Source organism: Oryzias latipes, chromosome 11 (assembly GCF_053564925.1).
Source record: "Oryzias latipes strain Hd-rR chromosome 11, Olatipes_Hd-rR_3.1".
Taxonomy (NCBI): Eukaryota; Metazoa; Chordata; class Actinopteri; order Beloniformes; family Adrianichthyidae; genus Oryzias; species Oryzias latipes.
Genome location: NC_136247.1, coordinates 2,365,019 through 2,382,966, shown reverse-complemented (window position 1 = coordinate 2,382,966; position 17,948 = coordinate 2,365,019). Strand labels below are relative to the sequence as shown.

The window sequence follows — 17,948 nt, the reverse complement described above, 5'->3', positions numbered from 1 at the left end:
ATCCCATCTTGTCCTTTTCCATTCACTTTAAAACTTAAAATTCCATATAATTGAAGTTCTTATAAACAAATACAAAACAAACCACACAGAACCTCAGAAAGAGTTTTCTGATAAAGGCAATCAGAAAGCATTGATCAGTCTTTCCGTCATTTCCAGCACATCCGAAAACAGTCTCCAAAGAGAAACAGGTCCGTTTTGTCTGAATGACTTGACATCAACCAAGTTTGTTGGTGATGTTGCTTGACAGTAAATATAATGCACTGTTACATTGTTGAGGACAGCTGAGCATAAGCATGACTGCTGGCTGAATGTCAGAAGTTGCATTCAAACAGGTGCCAGTACGAGACTGCAACTATAGCGCAGTGCGTCGGACTCCTCGTCCATCCTGACATCTTCCAGGACCAGCTTTGGAAAGTGTGAAACTAACAAGTGCTTGCTTGCTCAGAAGGCAAAGATTGAATTGAGAAAAAGGCCCTTTCTTTTTGAACTGAATTGTCAAGCAGGGCGTCTACTGAGGTGTTTTGCTTGTGGAGTAACCAAGATACTCAGTAGTTGCAATGTAGTGGAACTATGTCTGTTGGCAGCGCCAGGACGTTCTTCAGCCTACAGCCCTAGGGAAAGCTTGAGCTTCCATCCAAATTAACAGGCTGTGTGTTGCAGCAGCACAGAAGAGGACTGTGCTTTGTGTACTTTTGAAGTTCCAAAGCACTTGTCCCACCCACTCTTTGTGTCCACTCTTGCATTTTCATGAGTCTGGGGAAATATTTGGATTTGAATATGAAGTTAAGAAAGTTACATGAGCTGAGGGATGAAAGTACTGAGTAAATTAGCTAACCAGATAGAAGTAAACATGAGACTAGCATTGAAGGAAGGACAGGAGTAATCAAAGCCTCTGGGTGGGCTTGAACCACCAACCTTTCGGTTAACAGCCGAACGCGCTAGCCTATTGCGCCACAGAGACAACATGTGTGGAAAATACCATTCTGATTATAGTGCTTGTTGGTAAATGATGACATGTCATTTCTTATTTGAAATGGACTAAAAAGTCTGTTTGTGAGAGATTGCATTTGAATTGGTTTTTCATGCCACTTCATCCATTGAGGAAACAAAGTGTGCATCCCAGCTCGTCTGTGACCCATCTTCGACATGTTTGTTCAAGTGTGTCAGTTCCTCGTTAGTATAGTGGACAGTATCTCCGCCTGTCACGCGGAAGACCAGGGTTCGATTCCCTGACGGGGAGAGCCCTTTTCTAGTTCAGCCTTCAACTGGCTCCTAGAAAACACATTATCTTGCACCAACCCCTATTTGCTGGTGAAACCTCTATCAACTCCTACACACTCACGGTGGTGTCACAAAAATGGCTGCCTTCTTTGCAAGAATCAACAGGTAATTCATGAACCCCACAATTCTTTGCGACTCAAATATTTATTCTAAATGCACTGTCTGTTTCACAACATTTGTCCACATCTAAAGCTTTAGTGCTTCTGTCCTATATGGCACTTGTCACATTTCTGCTTCTTTTCAAAGACAGCTTTCAAAGAAGGACATGACATTGTTTTCTCACAATTAAGGTTAGGTTTTGGTAAGTTCAACAAGATGCCCACTGTGCATTACAGCTAAGTCGTCAGACCGATTGTTCTAATGCAATGACTTGACACCTCTTTCAATAGCATCCAATGACAGCCAGGTAGCCCTTTATCCTCCCGGAATATGGACAAATACAATTTGTAACTTGTCTGACAAAGACCTAAGAAGTTGTTTCCTTGGTGATGAGATCAATTCTCACCGCCAGGAAATCCCATCTTGTCCTTTTCCATTCACTTTAAAACTTAAAATTCCATATAATTGAAGTTCTTATAAACAAATACAAAACAAACCACACAGAACCTCAGAAAGAGTTTTCTGATAAAGGCAATCAGAAAGCATTGATCAGTCTTTCCGTCATTTCCAGCACATCCGAAAACAGTCTCCAAAGAGAAACAGGTCCGTTTTGTCTGAATGACTTGACATCAACCAAGTTTGTTGGTGATGTTGCTTGACAGTAAATATAATGCACTGTTACATTGTTGAGGACAGCTGAGCATAAGCATGACTGCTGGCTGAATGTCAGAAGTTGCATTCAAACAGGTGCCAGTACGAGACTGCAACTATAGCGCAGTGCGTCGGACTCCTCGTCCATCCTGACATCTTCCAGGACCAGCTTTGGAAAGTGTGAAACTAACAAGTGCTTGCTTGCTCAGAAGGCAAAGATTGAATTGAGAAAAAGGCCCTTTCTTTTTGAACTGAATTGTCAAGCAGGGCGTCTACTGAGGTGTTTTGCTTGTGGAGTAACCAAGATACTCAGTAGTTGCAATGTAGTGGAACTATGTCTGTTGGCAGCGCCAGGACATTCTTCAGCCTACAGCCCTAGGGAAAGCTTGAGCTTCCATCCAAATTAACAGGCTGTGTGTTGCAGCAGCACAGAAGAGGACTGTGCTTTGTGTACTTTTGAAGTTCCAAAGCACTTGTCCCACCCACTCTTTGTGTCCACTCTTGCATTTTCATGAGTCTGGGGAAATATTTGGATTTGAATATGAAGTTAAGAAAGTTACATGAGCTGAGGGATGAAAGTACTGAGTAAATTAGCTAACCAGATAGAAGTAAACATGAGACTAGCATTGAAGGAAGGACAGGAGTAATCAAAGCCTCTGGGTGGGCTTGAAACACCAACCTTTCGGTTAACAGCCGAACGCGCTAGCCTATTGCGCCACAGAGACAACATGTGTGGAAAATACCATTCTGATTATAGTGCTTGTTGGTAAATGATGACATGTCATTTCTTATTTGAAATGGACTAAAAAGTCTGTTTGTGAGAGATTGCATTTGAATTGGTTTTTCATGCCACTTCATCCATTGAGGAAACAAAGTGTGCATCCCAGCTCGTCTGTGACCCATCTTCGACATGTTTGTTCAAGTGTGTCAGTTCCTCGTTAGTATAGTGGACAGTATCTCCGCCTGTCACGCGGAAGACCAGGGTTCGATTCCCTGACGGGGAGAGCCCTTTTCTAGTTCAGCCTTCAACTGGCTCCTAGAAAACACATTATCTTGCACCAACCCCTATTTGCTGGTGAAACCTCTATCAACTCCTACACACTCACGGTGGTGTCACAAAAATGGCTGCCTTCTTTGCAAGAATCAACAGGTAATTCATGAACCCCACAATTCTTTGCGACTCAAATATTTATTCTAAATGCACTGTCTGTTTCACAACATTTGTCCACATCTAAAGCTTTAGTGCTTCTGTCCTATATGGCACTTGTCACATTTCTGCTTCTTTTCAAAGACAGCTTTCAAAGAAGGACATGACATTGTTTTCTCACAATTAAGGTTAGGTTTTGGTAAGTTCAACAAGATGCCCACTGTGCATTACAGCTAAGTCGTCAGACCGATTGTTCTAATGCAATGACTTGACACCTCTTTCAATAGCATCCAATGACAGCCAGGTAGCCCTTTATCCTCCCGGAATATGGACAAATACAATTTGTAACTTGTCTGACAAAGACCTAAGAAGTTGTTTCCTTGGTGATGAGATCAATTCTCACCGCCAGGAAATCCCATCTTGTCCTTTTCCATTCACTTTAAAACTTAAAATTCCATATAATTGAAGTTCTTATAAACAAATACAAAACAAACCACACAGAACCTCAGAAAGAGTTTTCTGATAAAGGCAATCAGAAAGCATTGATCAGTCTTTCCGTCATTTCCAGCACATCCGAAAACAGTCTCCAAAGAGAAACAGGTCCGTTTTGTCTGAATGACTTGACATCAACCAAGTTTGTTGGTGATGTTGCTTGACAGTAAATATAATGCACTGTTACATTGTTGAGGACAGCTGAGCATAAGCATGACTGCTGGCTGAATGTCAGAAGTTGCATTCAAACAGGTGCCAGTACGAGACTGCAACTATAGCGCAGTGCGTCGGACTCCTCGTCCATCCTGACATCTTCCAGGACCAGCTTTGGAAAGTGTGAAACTAACAAGTGCTTGCTTGCTCAGAAGGCAAAGATTGAATTGAGAAAAAGGCCCTTTCTTTTTGAACTGAATTGTCAAGCAGGGCGTCTACTGAGGTGTTTTGCTTGTGGAGTAACCAAGATACTCAGTAGTTGCAATGTAGTGGAACTATGTCTGTTGGCAGCGCCAGGACGTTCTTCAGCCTACAGCCCTAGGGAAAGCTTGAGCTTCCATCCAAATTAACAGGCTGTGTGTTGCAGCAGCACAGAAGAGGACTGTGCTTTGTGTACTTTTGAAGTTCCAAAGCACTTGTCCCACCCACTCTTTGTGTCCACTCTTGCATTTTCATGAGTCTGGGGAAATATTTGGATTTGAATATGAAGTTAAGAAAGTTACATGAGCTGAGGGATGAAAGTACTGAGTAAATTAGCTAACCAGATAGAAGTAAACATGAGACTAGCATTGAAGGAAGGACAGGAGTAATCAAAGCCTCTGGGTGGGCTTGAACCACCAACCTTTCGGTTAACAGCCGAACGCGCTAGCCTATTGCGCCACAGAGACAACATGTGTGGAAAATACCATTCTGATTATAGTGCTTGTTGGTAAATGATGACATGTCATTTCTTATTTGAAATGGACTAAAAAGTCTGTTTGTGAGAGATTGCATTTGAATTGGTTTTTCATGCCACTTCATCCATTGAGGAAACAAAGTGTGCATCCCAGCTCGTCTGTGACCCATCTTCGACATGTTTGTTCAAGTGTGTCAGTTCCTCGTTAGTATAGTGGACAGTATCTCCGCCTGTCACGCGGAAGACCAGGGTTCGATTCCCTGACGGGGAGAGCCCTTTTCTAGTTCAGCCTTCAACTGGCTCCTAGAAAACACATTATCTTGCAACAACCCCTATTTGCTGGTGAAACCTCTATCAACTCCTACACACTCACGGTGGTGTCACAAAAATGGCCGCCTTCTTTGCAAGAATCAACAGGTAATTCATGAACCCCACAATTCTTTGCGACTCAAATATTTATTCCAAATGCACTGTCTGTTTCACAACATTTGTCCACATCTAAAGCTTTAGTGCTTCTGTCCTATATGGCACTTGTCACATTTCTGCTTCTTTTCAAAGACAGCTTTCAAAGAAGGACATGACATTGTTTTCTCACAATTAAGGTTAGGTTTTCTGAGTTTTCTGATAAAGGCAATCAGAAAGGATTGATCAGTCTTTCCGTCATTTCCAGCACATCCGACAACAGTCTCCAAAGAGAAACAGGTCCGTTTTGTCTAAATGACTTGACATCAACCAAGTTTGTTGGTGATGTTGCTTGACAGTAAATATAATACACTGTTACATTGTTGAGGACAGCTGAGCATAAGCATGACTGCTGGCTGAATGTCAGAAGTTGCATTCAAACACGTGCCAGTACAAGACTGCAACTATAGCGCAGTGCGTCGGACTCCTCGTCCATCCTGACATCTTCCAGGACCAGCTTTGGAAAGTGTGAAACTAACAAGTGCTTGCTTGCTCAGAAGGCAAAGATTGAATTGAGAAAAAGGCCCTTTCTTTTTGAACTGAATTGTCAAGCAGGGTGTCTACTGAGGTGTTTTGCTTGTGGAGTAACCAAGATACTCAGCAGTTGCAATGTAGTGGAACTATGTCTGTTGGCAGCGCCAGGACGTTCTTCAGCCTACAGCCCTAGGGAAAGCTTGAGCGTCCATCCAAATTAACAGGCTGTGTGTTGCCGCAGCACAGAAGAGGACCGTGCTTTGTGTACTTTTTAAGTTCCAAAGCACTTGTCCCACCCACTCTTTGTGTCCACTCTTGCATTTTCACGAGTCTGGGGAAATATTTGGATTTGAATATGAAGTTAAGAAAGTTACATGAGCTGAGGGATGAAAGTACTGAGTAAATTAGCTAACCAGATAGAAGTAAACATGAGACTAGCATTGAAGGAAGGACAGGAGTAATCAACGCCTCTGGGTGGGCTTGAAACACCAACCTTTCGGTTAACAGCCGAACGCGCTAGCCTATTGCGCCACAGAGACAACATGTGTGGAAAATACCATTCTGATTATAGTGCTTGTTGGTAAATGATGACATGTCATTTCTTATTTGAAATGGACTAAAAAGTCTGTTTGTGAGAGATTGCATTTGAATTGGTTTTTCATGCCACTTCATCCATTGAGGAAACAAAGTGTGCATCCCAGCTCGTCTGTGACCCATCTTCGACATGTTTGTTCAAGTGTGTCAGTTCCTCGTTAGTATAGTGGACAGTATCTCCGCCTGTCACGCGGAAGACCAGGGTTCGATTCCCTGACGGGGAGAGCCCTTTTCTAGTTCAGCCTTCAACTGGCTCCTAGAAAACACATTATCTTGCACCAACCCCTATTTGCTGGTGAAACCTCTATCAACTCCTACACACTCACGGTGGTGTCACAAAAATGGCCGCCTTCTTTGCAAGAATCAACAGGTAATTCATGAACCCCACAATTCTTTGCGACTCAAATATTTATTCTAAATGCACTGTCTGTTTCACAACATTTGTCCACATCTAAAGCTTTAGTGCTTCTGTCCTATATGGCACTTGTCACATTTCTGCTTCTTTTCAAAGACAGCTTTCAAAGAAGGACATGACATTGTTTTCTCACAATTAAGGTTAGGTTTTGGTAAGTTCAACAAGATGCCCACTGTGCATTACAGCTAAGTCGTCAGACCGATTGTTCTAATGCAATGACTTGACACCTCTTTCAATAGCATCCAATGACAGCCAGGTAGCCCTTTATCCTCCCGGAATATGGACAAATACAATTTGTAACTTGTCTGACAAAGACCTAAGAAGTTGTTTCCTTGGTGATGAGATCAATTCTCACCGCCAGGAAATCCCATCTTGTCCTTTTCCATTCACTTTAAAACTTAAAATTCCATATAATTGAAGTTCTTATAAACAAATACAAAACAAACCACACAGAACCTCAGAAAGAGTTTTCTGATAAAGGCAATCAGAAAGCATTGATCAGTCTTTCCGTCATTTCCAGCACATCCGAAAACAGTCTCCAAAGAGAAACAGGTCCGTTTTGTCTGAATGACTTGACATCAACCAAGTTTGTTGGTGATGTTGCTTGACAGTAAATATAATGCACTGTTACATTGTTGAGGACAGCTGAGCATAAGCATGACTGCTGGCTGAATGTCAGAAGTTGCATTCAAACAGGTGCCAGTACGAGACTGCAACTATAGCGCAGTGCGTCGGACTCCTCGTCCATCCTGACATCTTCCAGGACCAGCTTTGGAAAGTGTGAAACTAACAAGTGCTTGCTTGCTCAGAAGGCAAAGATTGAATTGAGAAAAAGGCCCTTTCTTTTTGAACTGAATTGTCAAGCAGGGCGTCTACTGAGGTGTTTTGCTTGTGGAGTAACCAAGATACTCAGTAGTTGCAATGTAGTGGAACTATGTCTGTTGGCAGCGCCAGGACGTTCTTCAGCCTACAGCCCTAGGGAAAGCTTGAGCTTCCATCCAAATTAACAGGCTGTGTGTTGCAGCAGCACAGAAGAGGACTGTGCTTTGTGTACTTTTGAAGTTCCAAAGCACTTGTCCCACCCACTCTTTGTGTCCACTCTTGCATTTTCATGAGTCTGGGGAAATATTTGGATTTGAATATGAAGTTAAGAAAGTTACATGAGCTGAGGGATGAAAGTACTGAGTAAATTAGCTAACCAGATAGAAGTAAACATGAGACTAGCATTGAAGGAAGGACAGGAGTAATCAAAGCCTCTGGGTGGGCTTGAACCACCAACCTTTCGGTTAACAGCCGAACGCGCTAGCCTATTGCGCCACAGAGACAACATGTGTGGAAAATACCATTCTGATTATAGTGCTTGTTGGTAAATGATGACATGTCATTTCTTATTTGAAATGGACTAAAAAGTCTGTTTGTGAGAGATTGCATTTGAATTGGTTTTTCATGCCACTTCACCCATTGAGGAAACAAAGTGTGCATCCCAGCTCGGCTGTGACCCATCTTCGACATGTTTGTTCAAGTGTGTCAGTTCCTCGTTAGTATAGTGGACAGTATCTCCGCCTGTCACGCGGAAGCCCAGGGTTCGATTCCCTGACGGGGAGAGCCCTTTTCTAGTTCAGCCTTCAACTGGCTCCTAGAAAACACATTATCTTGCACCAACCCCTATTTGCTGGTGAAACCTCTATCAACTCCTACACACTCACGGTGGTGTCACAAAAATGGCCGCCTTCTTTGCAAGAATCAACAGGTAATTCATGAACCCCACAATTCTTTGTGACTCAAATATTTATTCTAAATGCACTGTCTGTTTCACAACATTTGTCCACATCTAAAGCTTTAGTGCTTCTGTCCTATATGGCACTTGTCACATTTCTGCTTCTTTTCAAAGACAGCTTTCAAAGAAGGACATGACATTGTTTTCTCACAATTAAGGTTAGGTTTTCTGAGTTTTCTGATAAAGGCAATCAGAAAGGATCGATCAGTCTTTCCGTCATTTCCAGCACATCCGACAACAGTCTCCAAAGAGAAACAGGTCCGTTTTGTCTGAATGACTTGACATCAACCAAGTTTGTTGGTGATGTTGCTTGACAGTAAATATAATGCACTGTTACATTGTTGAGGACAGCTGAGCATAAGCATGACTGCTGGCTGAATGTCAGAAGTTGCATTCAAACAGGTGCCAGTACGAGACTGCAACTATAGCGCAGTGCGTCGGACTCCTCGTCCATCCTGACATCTTCCAGGACCAGCTTTGGAAAGTGTGAAACTAACAAGTGCTTGCTTGCTCAGAAGGCAAAGATTGAATTGAGAAAAAGGCCCTTTCTTTTTGAACTGAATTGTCAAGCAGGGTGTCTACTGAGGTGTTTTGCTTGTGGAGTAACCAAGATACTCAGTAGTTGCAATGTAGTGGAACTATGTCTGTTGGCAGCGCCAGGACGTTCTTCAGCCTACAGCCCTAGGGAAAGCTTGAGCGTCCATCCAAATTAACAGGCTGTGTGTTGCAGCAGCACAGAAGAGGACTGTGCTTTGTGTACTTTTGAAGTTCCAAAGCACTTGTCCCACCCACTCTTTGTGTCCACTCTTGCATTTTCATGAGTCTGGGGAAATATTTGGATTTGAATATGAAGTTAAGAAAGTTACATGAGCTGAGGGATGAAAGTACTGAGTAAATTAGCTAACCAGATAGAAGTAAACATGAGACTAGCATTGAAGGAAGGACAGGAGTAATCAAAGCCTCTGGGTGGGCTTGAACCACCAACCTTTCGGTTAACAGCCGAACGCGCTAGCCTATTGCGCCACAGAGACAACATGTGTGGAAAATACCATTCTGATTATAGTGCTTGTTGGTAAATGATGACATGTCATTTCTTATTTGAAATGGACCAAAAAGTCTGTTTGTGAGAGATTGCATTTGAATTGGTTTTTCATGCCACTTCACCCATTGAGGAAACAAAGTGTGCATCCCAGCTCGGCTGTGACCCATCTTCGACATGTTTGTTCAAGTGTGTCAGTTCCTCGTTAGTATAGTGGACAGTATCTCCGCCTGTCACGCGGAAGACCAGGGTTCGATTCCCTGACGGGGGGAGCCCTTTTCTAGTTCAGCCTTCAACTGGCTCCTAGAAAACACATTATCTTGCACCAACCCCTATTTGCTGGTGAAACCTCTATCAATTCCTACACACTCACTGTGGTGTCACAAAAATGGCCGCCTTCTTTGCAAGAATCAACAGGTAATTCATGAACCCCACAATTCTTTGCGACTCAAATATTTATTCTAAATGCACTGTCTGTTTCACAACATTTGTCCACATCTAAAGCTTTAGTGCTTCTGTCCTATATGGCACTTGTCACATTTCTGCTTCTTTTCAAAGACAGCTTTCAAAGAAGGACATGACATTGTTTTCTCACAATTAAGGTTAGGTTTTCTGAGTTTTCTGATAAAGGCAATCAGAAAGGATCGATCAGTCTTTCCGTCATTTCCAGCACATCCGACAACAGTCTCCAAAGAGAAACAGGTCCGTTTTGTCTGAATGACTTGACATCAACCAAGTTTGTTGGTGATGTTGCTTGACAGTAAATATAATGCACTGTTACATTGTTGAGGACAGCTGAGCATAAGCATGACTGCTGGCTGAATGTCAGAAGTTGCATTCAAACAGGTGCCAGTACGAGACTGCAACTATAGCGCAGTGCGTCGGACTCCTCGTCCATCCTGACATCTTCCAGGACCAGCTTTGGAAAGTGTGAAACTAACAAGTGCTTGCTTGCTCAGAAGGCAAAGATTGAATTGAGAAAAAGGCCCTTTCTTTTTGAACTGAATTGTCAAGCAGGGCGTCTACTGAGGTGTTTTGCTTGTGGAGTAACCAAGATACTCAGTAGTTGCAATGTAGTGGAACTATGTCTGTTGGCAGCGCCAGGACGTTCTTCAGCCTACAGCCCTAGGGAAAGCTTGAGCGTCCATCCAAATTAACAGGCTGTGTGTTGCAGCAGCACAGAAGAGGCCTGTGCTTTGTGTACTTTTGAAGTTCCAAAGCACTTGTCCCACCCACTCTTTGTGTCCACTCTTGCATTTTCATGAGTCTGGGGAAATATTTGGATTTGAATATGAAGTTAAGAAAGTTACATGAGCTGAGGGATGAAAGTACTGAGTAAATTAGCTAACCAGATAGAAGTAAACATGAGACTAGCATTGAAGGAAGGACAGGAGTAATCAACGCCTCTGGGTGGGCTTGAACCACCAACCTTTTGGTTAACAGCCGAACGCGCTAGCCTATTGCGCCACAGAGACAACATGTGTGGAAAATACCATTCTGATTATAGTGCTTGTTGGTAAATGATGACATGTCATTTCTTATTTGAAATGGACTAAAAAGTCTGTTTGTGAGAGATTGCATTTGAATTGGTTTTTCATGCCACTTCATCCATTGAGGAAACAAAGTGTGCATCCCAGCTCGTCTGTGACCCATCTTCGACATGTTTGTTCAAGTGTGTCAGTTCCTCGTTAGTATAGTGGACAGTATCTCCGCCTGTCACGCGGAAGACCAGGGTTCGATTCCCTGACGGGGAGAGCCCTTTTCTAGTTCAGCCTTCAACTGGCTCCTAGAAAACACATTATCTTGCACCAACCCCTATTTGCTGGTGAAACCTCTATCAACTCCTACACACTCACTGTGGTGTCACAAAAATGGCCGCCTTCTTTGCAAGAATCAACAGGTAATTCATGAACCCCACAATTCTTTGCGACTCAAATATTTATTCTAAATGCACTGTCTGTTTCACAACATTTGTCCACATCTAAAGCTTTAGTGCTTCTGTCCTATATGGCACTTGTCACATTTCTGCTTCTTTTCAAAGACAGCTTTCAAAGAAGGACATGACATTGTTTTCTCACAATTAAGGTTAGGTTTTGGTAAGTTCAACAAGATGCCCACTGTGCATTACAGCTAAGTCGTCAGACCGATTGTTCTAATGCAATGACTTGACACTTCTTTCAATAGCATCCAATGACAGCCAGGTAGCCCTTAATCCTCCCGGAATAAGGACAAATACAATTTGTAACTTGTCTGACAAAGACCTAAGAAGTTGTTTCCTTGGTGATGAGATCAATTCTCACCGCCAGGAAATCCCATCTTGTCCTTTTCCATTCACTTTAAAACTTAAAATTCCATGTAATTGAAGTTCTTATAAACAAATACAAAACAAACCACACAGAACCTCAGAAAGAGTTTTCTGATAAAGGCAATCAGAAAGGATTGATCAGTCTTTCCGTCATTTCCAGCACATCCGACAACAGTCTCCAAAGAGAAACAGGTCAGTTTTGTCTGAATGACTTGACATCAACCAAGTTTGTTGGTGATGTTGCTTGACAGTAAATATAATGCACTGTTACATTGTTGAGGACAGCTGAGCATAAGCATGACTGCTGGCTGAATGTCAGAAGTTGCATTCAAACACGTGCCAGTACGAGACTGCAACTATAGCGCAGTGCGTCGGACTCCTCATCCATCCTGACATCTTCCAGGACCAGCTTTGGAAAGTGTGAAACTAACAAGTGCTTGCTTGCTCAGAAGGCAAAGATTGAATTGAGAAAAAGGCCCTTTCTTTTTGAACTGAATTGTCAAGCAGGGCGTCTACTGAGGTGTTTTGCTTGTGGAGTAACCAAGATACTCAGTAGTTGCAATGTAGTGGAACTATGTCTGTTGGCAGCGCCAGGACGTTCTTCAGCCTACAGCCCTAGGGAAAGCTTGAGCGTCCATCCAAATTAACAGGCTGTGTGTTGCAGCAGCACAGAAGAGGCCTGTGCTTTGTGTACTTTTGAAGTTCCAAAGCACTTGTCCCACCCACTCTTTGTGTCCACTCTTGCATTTTCATGAGTCTGGGGAAATATTTGGATTTGAATATTAAGTTAAGAAAGTTACATGAGCTGAGGGATGAAAGTACTGAGTAAATTAGCTAACCAGATAGAAGTAAACATGAGACTAGCATTGAAGGAAGGACAGGAGTAATCAACGCCTCTGGGTGGGCTTGAACCACCAACCTTTTGGTTAACAGCCGAACGCGCTAGCCTATTGCGCCTCAGAGACAACATGTGTGGAAAATACCATTCTGATTATAGTGCTTGTTGGTAAATGATATGTCATTTCTTATTTGAAATGGACTAAAAAGTCTGTTTGTGAGAGATTGCATTTGAATTGGTTTTTCATGCCACTTCATCCATTGAGGAAACAAAGTGTGCATCCCAGCTCGTCTGTGACCCATCTTCGACATGTTTGTTCAAGTGTGTCAGTTCCTCGTTAGTATAGTGGACAGTATCTCCGCCTGTCACGCGGAAGACCAGGGTTCGATTCCCTGACGGGGAGAGCCCTTTTCTAGTTCAGCCTTCAACTGGCTCCTAGAAAACACATTATCTTGCAACAACCCCTATTTGCTGGTGAAACCTCTATCAACTCCTACACACTCACTGTGGTGTCACAAAAATGGCCGCCTTCTTTGCAAGAATCAACAGGTAATTCATGAACCCCACAATTCTTTGTGACTCAAATATTTATTCTAAATGCACTGTCTGTATCACAACATTTGTCCACATCTAAAGCTTTAGTGCTTCTGTCCTATATGGCACTTGTCACATTTCTGCTTCTTCTCAAAGACAGCTTTCAAAGAAGGACATGACATTGTTTTCTCACAATTAAGGTTAGGTTTTGGTAAGTTCAACAAGATGCCCACTGTGCATTACAGCTAAGTCGTCAGACCGATTGTTCTAATGCAATGACTTGACACCTCTTTCAATAGCATCCAATGACAGCCAGGTAGCCCTTAATCCTCCCGGAATAAGGACAAATACAATTTGTAACTTGTCTGACAAAGACCTAAGAAGTTGTTTCCTTGGTGATGAGATCAATTCTCACCGCCAGGAAATCCCATCTTGTCCTTTTCCATTCACTTTAAAACTGAAAATTCCATATAATTGAAGTTCTTATAAACAAATACAAAACAAACCACACAGAACCTCAGAAAGAGTTTTCTGATAAAGGCAATCAGAAAGCATTGATCAGTCTTTCCGTCATTTCCAGCACATCCGACAACAGTGTCCAAAGAGAAACAGGTCCGTTTTGTCTGAATGACTTGACATCAACCAAGTTTGTTGGTGATGTTGCTTGACAGTAAATATAATGCACTGTTACATTGTTGAGGACAGCTGAGCATAAGCATGACTGCTGGCTGAATGTCAGAAGTTGCATTCAAACACGTGCCAGTACGAGACTGCAACTATAGCGCAGTGCGTCGGACTCCTCGTCCATCCTGACATCTTCCAGGACCAGCTTTGGAAAGTGTGAAACTAACAGGTGCTTGCTTGCTCAGAAGGCAAACATTGAATTGAGAAAAAGGCCCTTTCTTTTTGAACTGAATTGTCAAGCAGGGCGTCTACTGAGGTGTTTTGCTTGTGGAGTAACCAAGATACTCAGTAGTTGCAATGTAGTGGAACTATGTCTGTTGGCAGCGCCAGGACGTTCTTCAGCCTACAGCCCTAGGGAAAGCTTGAGCGTCCATCCAAATTAACAGGCTGTGTGTTGCAGCAGCACAGAAGAGGCCTGTGCTTTGTGTACTTTTGAAGTTCCAAAGCACTTGTCCCACCCACTCTTTGTGTCCACTCTTGCATTTTCATGAGTCTGGGGAAATATTTGGATTTGAATATGAAGTTAAGAAAGTTACATGAGCTGAGGGATGAAAGTACTGAGTAAATTAGCTAACCAGATAGAAGTAAACATGAGACTAGCATTGAAGGAAGGACAGGAGTAATCAACGCCTCTGGGTGGGCTTGAATCACCAACCTTTCGGTTAACAGCCGAACGCGCTAGCCTATTGCGCCACAGAGACAACATGTGTGGAAAATACCATTCTGATTATAGTGCTTGTTGGTAAATGATGACATGTCATTTCTTATTTGAAATGGACTAAAAAGTCTGTTTGTGAGAGATTGCATTTGAATTGGTTTTTCATGCCACTTCATCCATTGAGGAAACAAAGTGTGCATCCCAGCTCGTCTGTGACCCATCTTCGACATGTTTGTTCAAGTGTGTCAGTTCCTCGTTAGTATAGTGGACAGTATCTCCGCCTGTCACGCGGAAGACCAGGGTTCGATTCCCTGACGGGGAGAGCCCTTTTCTAGTTCAGCCTTCAACTGGCTCCTAGAAAACACATTATCTTGCAACAACCCCTATTTGCTGGTGAAACCTCTATCAACTCCTACACACTCACGGTGGTGTCACAAAAATGGCCGCCTTCTTTGCAAGAATCAACAGGTAATTCATGAACCCCACAATTCTTTGCGACTCAAATATTTATTCCAAATGCACTGTCTGTTTCACAACATTTGTCCACATCTAAAGCTTTAGTGCTTCTGTCCTATATGGCACTTGTCACATTTCTGCTTCTTTTCAAAGACAGCTTTCAAAGAAGGACATGACATTGTTTTCTCACAATTAAGGTTAGGTTTTCTGAGTTTTCTGATAAAGGCAATCAGAAAGGATTGATCAGTCTTTCCGTCATTTCCAGCACATCCGACAACAGTCTCCAAAGAGAAACAGGTCCGTTTTGTCTAAATGACTTGACATCAACCAAGTTTGTTGGTGATGTTGCTTGACAGTAAATATAATACACTGTTACATTGTTTAGGACAGCTGAGCATAAGCATGACTGCTGGCTGAATGTCAGAAGTTGCATTCAAACACGTGCCAGTACAAGACTGCAACTATAGCGCAGTGCGTCGGACTCCTCGTCCATCCTGACATCTTCCAGGACCAGCTTTGGAAAGTGTGAAACTAACAAGTGCTTGCTTGCTCAGAAGGCAAAGATTGAATTGAGAAAAAGGCCCTTTCTTTTTGAACTGAATTGTCAAGCAGGGCGTCTACTGAGGTGTTTTGCTTGTGGAGTAACCAAGATACTCAGCAGTTGCAATGTAGTGGAACTATGTCTGTTGGCAGCGCCAGGACGTTCTTCAGCCTACAGCCCTAGGGAAAGCTTGAGCGTCCATCCAAATTAACAGGCTGTGTGTTGCAGCAGCACAGAAGAGGACCGTGCTTTGTGTACTTTTGAAGTTCCAAAGCACTTGTCCCACCCACTCTTTGTGTCCACTCTTGCATTTTCATGAGTCTGGGGAAATATTTGGATTTGAATATGAAGTTAAGAAAGTTACATGAGCTGAGGGATGAAAGTACTGAGTAAATTAGCTAACCAGATAGAAGTAAACATGAGACTAGCATTGAAGGAAGGACAGGAGTAATCAACGCCTCTGGGTGGGCTTGAAACACCAACCTTTCGGTTAACAGCCGAACGCGCTAGCCTATTGCGCCACAGAGACAACATGTGTGGAAAATACCATTCTGATTATAGTGCTTGTTGGTAAATGATGACATGTCATTTCTTATTTGAAATGGACTAAAAAGTCTGTTTGTGAGAGATTGCATTTGAATTGGTTTTTCATGCCACTTCATCCATTGAGGAAACAAAGTGTGCATCCCAGCTCGTCTGTGACCCATCTTCGACATGTTTGTTCAAGTGTGTCAGTTCCTCGTTAGTATAGTGGACAGTATCTCCGCCTGTCACGCGGAAGACCAGGGTTCGATTCCCTGACGGGGAGAGCCCTTTTCTAGTTCAGCCTTCAACTGGCTCCTAGAAAACACATTATCTTGCACCAACCCCTATTTGCTGGTGAAACCTCTATCAACTCCTACACACTCACGGTGGTGTCACAAAAATGGCCGCCTTCTTTGCAAGAATCAACAGGTAATTCATGAACCCCACAATTCTTTGTGACTCAAATATTTATTCTAAATGCACTGTCTGTTTCACAACATTTGTCCACATCTAAAGCTTTAGTGCTTCTGTCCTATATGGCACTTGTCACATTTCTGCTTCTTTTCAAAGACAGCTTTCAAAGAAGGACATGACATTGTTTTCTCACAATTAAGGTTAGGTTTTGGTAAGTTCAACAAGATGCCCACTGTGCATTACAGCTAAGTCGTCAGACCGATTGTTGTAATGCAATGACTTGACACCTCTTTCAATAGCATCCAATGACAGCCAGGTAGCCCTTTATCCTCCCGGAATATGGACAAATACAATTTGTAACTTGTCTGACAAAGACCTAAGAAGTTGTTTCCTTGGTGATGAGATCAATTCTCACCGCCAGGAAATCCCATCTTGTCCTTTTCCATTCACTTTAAAACTTAAAATTCCATATAATTGAAGTTCTTATAAACAAATACAAAACAAACCACACAGAACCTCAGAAAGAGTTTTCTGATAAAGGCAATCAGAAAGCATTGATCAGTCTTTCCGTCATTTCCAGCACATCCGAAAACAGTCTCCAAAGAGAAACAGGTCCGTTTTGTCTGAATGACTTGACATCAACCAAGTTTGTTGGTGATGTTGCTTGACAGTAAATATAATGCACTGTTACATTGTTGAGGACAGCTGAGCATAAGCATGACTGCTGGCTGAATGTCAGAAGTTGCATTCAAACAGGTGCCAGTACGAGACTGCAACTATAGCGCAGTGCGTCGGACTCCTCGTCCATCCTGACATCTTCCAGGACCAGCTTTGGAAAGTGTGAAACTAACAAGTGCTTGCTTGCTCAGAAGGCAAAGATTGAATTGAGAAAAAGGCCCTTTCTTTTTGAACTGAATTGTCAAGCAGGGCGTCTACTGAGGTGTTTTGCTTGTGGAGTAACCAAGATACTCAGTAGTTGCAATGTAGTGGAACTATGTCTGTTGGCAGCGCCAGGACGTTCTTCAGCCTACAGCCCTAGGGAAAGCTTGAGCGTCCATCCAAATTAACAGGCTGTGTGTTGCAGCAGCACAGAAGAGGACTGTGCTTTGTGTACTTTTGAAGTTCCAAAGCACTTGTCCCACCCACTCTTTGTGTCCACTCTTGCATTTTCATGAGTCTGGGGAAATATTTGGATTTGAATATGAAGTTAAGAAAGTTACATGAGCTGAGGGATGAAAGTACTGAGTAAATTAGCTAACCAGATAGAAGTAAACATGAGACTAGCATTGAAGGAAGGACAGGAGTAATCAAAGCCTCTGGGTGGGCTTGAACCACCAACCTTTCGGTTAACAGCCGAACGCGCTAGCCTATTGCGCCACAGAGACAACATGTGTGGAAAATACCATTCTGATTATAGTGCTTGTTGGTAAATGATGACATGTCATTTCTTATTTGAAATGGACTAAAAAGTCTGTTTGTGAGAGATTGCATTTGAATTGGTTTTTCATGCCACTTCACCCATTGAGGAAACAAAGTGTGCATCCCAGCTCGGCTGTGACCCATCTTCGACATGTTTGTTCAAGTGTGTCAGTTCCTCGTTAGTATAGTGGACAGTATCTCCGCCTGTCACGCGGAAGACCAGGGTTCGATTCCCTGACGGGGAGAGCCCTTTT

General features: G+C 42.8%; 16 non-coding genes across 16 annotated transcripts; 10 read left to right on the top strand and 6 right to left on the bottom strand.

The window, feature by feature from the left end:
- Window positions 1-887: 887 nt before the first annotated feature.
- trnan-guu (transfer RNA asparagine (anticodon GUU)) lies at window positions 888-961 on the bottom strand. Its single transcript has one exon. It is a non-coding gene; the product is annotated as a tRNA-Asn (tRNA).
- A 207-nt stretch (window positions 962-1,168) lies between these two features.
- Window positions 1,169-1,240, top strand: trnad-guc (transfer RNA aspartic acid (anticodon GUC)). Its single transcript has one exon. It is a non-coding gene; the product is annotated as a tRNA-Asp (tRNA).
- Window positions 1,241-2,963: 1,723 nt separating this feature from the next.
- Window positions 2,964-3,035, top strand: trnad-guc (transfer RNA aspartic acid (anticodon GUC)). The gene has a single exon. It is a non-coding gene; the product is annotated as a tRNA-Asp (tRNA).
- A 1,442-nt stretch (window positions 3,036-4,477) lies between these two features.
- On the bottom strand, window positions 4,478-4,551 carry trnan-guu (transfer RNA asparagine (anticodon GUU)). Its single transcript has one exon. It is a non-coding gene; the product is annotated as a tRNA-Asn (tRNA).
- A 207-nt stretch (window positions 4,552-4,758) lies between these two features.
- On the top strand, window positions 4,759-4,830 carry trnad-guc (transfer RNA aspartic acid (anticodon GUC)). The gene has a single exon. It is a non-coding gene; the product is annotated as a tRNA-Asp (tRNA).
- Window positions 4,831-6,241: 1,411 nt separating this feature from the next.
- trnad-guc (transfer RNA aspartic acid (anticodon GUC)) lies at window positions 6,242-6,313 on the top strand. The gene has a single exon. It is a non-coding gene; the product is annotated as a tRNA-Asp (tRNA).
- Window positions 6,314-7,755: 1,442 nt separating this feature from the next.
- trnan-guu (transfer RNA asparagine (anticodon GUU)) lies at window positions 7,756-7,829 on the bottom strand. The gene has a single exon. It is a non-coding gene; the product is annotated as a tRNA-Asn (tRNA).
- A 207-nt stretch (window positions 7,830-8,036) lies between these two features.
- trnad-guc (transfer RNA aspartic acid (anticodon GUC)) lies at window positions 8,037-8,108 on the top strand. The gene has a single exon. It is a non-coding gene; the product is annotated as a tRNA-Asp (tRNA).
- Window positions 8,109-9,238: 1,130 nt separating this feature from the next.
- Window positions 9,239-9,312, bottom strand: trnan-guu (transfer RNA asparagine (anticodon GUU)). The gene has a single exon. It is a non-coding gene; the product is annotated as a tRNA-Asn (tRNA).
- Window positions 9,313-10,721: 1,409 nt separating this feature from the next.
- Window positions 10,722-10,795, bottom strand: trnan-guu (transfer RNA asparagine (anticodon GUU)). Its single transcript has one exon. It is a non-coding gene; the product is annotated as a tRNA-Asn (tRNA).
- Window positions 10,796-11,002: 207 nt separating this feature from the next.
- trnad-guc (transfer RNA aspartic acid (anticodon GUC)) lies at window positions 11,003-11,074 on the top strand. Its single transcript has one exon. It is a non-coding gene; the product is annotated as a tRNA-Asp (tRNA).
- Window positions 11,075-12,794: 1,720 nt separating this feature from the next.
- Window positions 12,795-12,866, top strand: trnad-guc (transfer RNA aspartic acid (anticodon GUC)). Its single transcript has one exon. It is a non-coding gene; the product is annotated as a tRNA-Asp (tRNA).
- Window positions 12,867-14,589: 1,723 nt separating this feature from the next.
- trnad-guc (transfer RNA aspartic acid (anticodon GUC)) lies at window positions 14,590-14,661 on the top strand. The gene has a single exon. It is a non-coding gene; the product is annotated as a tRNA-Asp (tRNA).
- A 1,411-nt stretch (window positions 14,662-16,072) lies between these two features.
- trnad-guc (transfer RNA aspartic acid (anticodon GUC)) lies at window positions 16,073-16,144 on the top strand. Its single transcript has one exon. It is a non-coding gene; the product is annotated as a tRNA-Asp (tRNA).
- Window positions 16,145-17,586: 1,442 nt separating this feature from the next.
- Window positions 17,587-17,660, bottom strand: trnan-guu (transfer RNA asparagine (anticodon GUU)). Its single transcript has one exon. It is a non-coding gene; the product is annotated as a tRNA-Asn (tRNA).
- A 207-nt stretch (window positions 17,661-17,867) lies between these two features.
- On the top strand, window positions 17,868-17,939 carry trnad-guc (transfer RNA aspartic acid (anticodon GUC)). Its single transcript has one exon. It is a non-coding gene; the product is annotated as a tRNA-Asp (tRNA).
- Window positions 17,940-17,948: the final 9 nt, after the last annotated feature.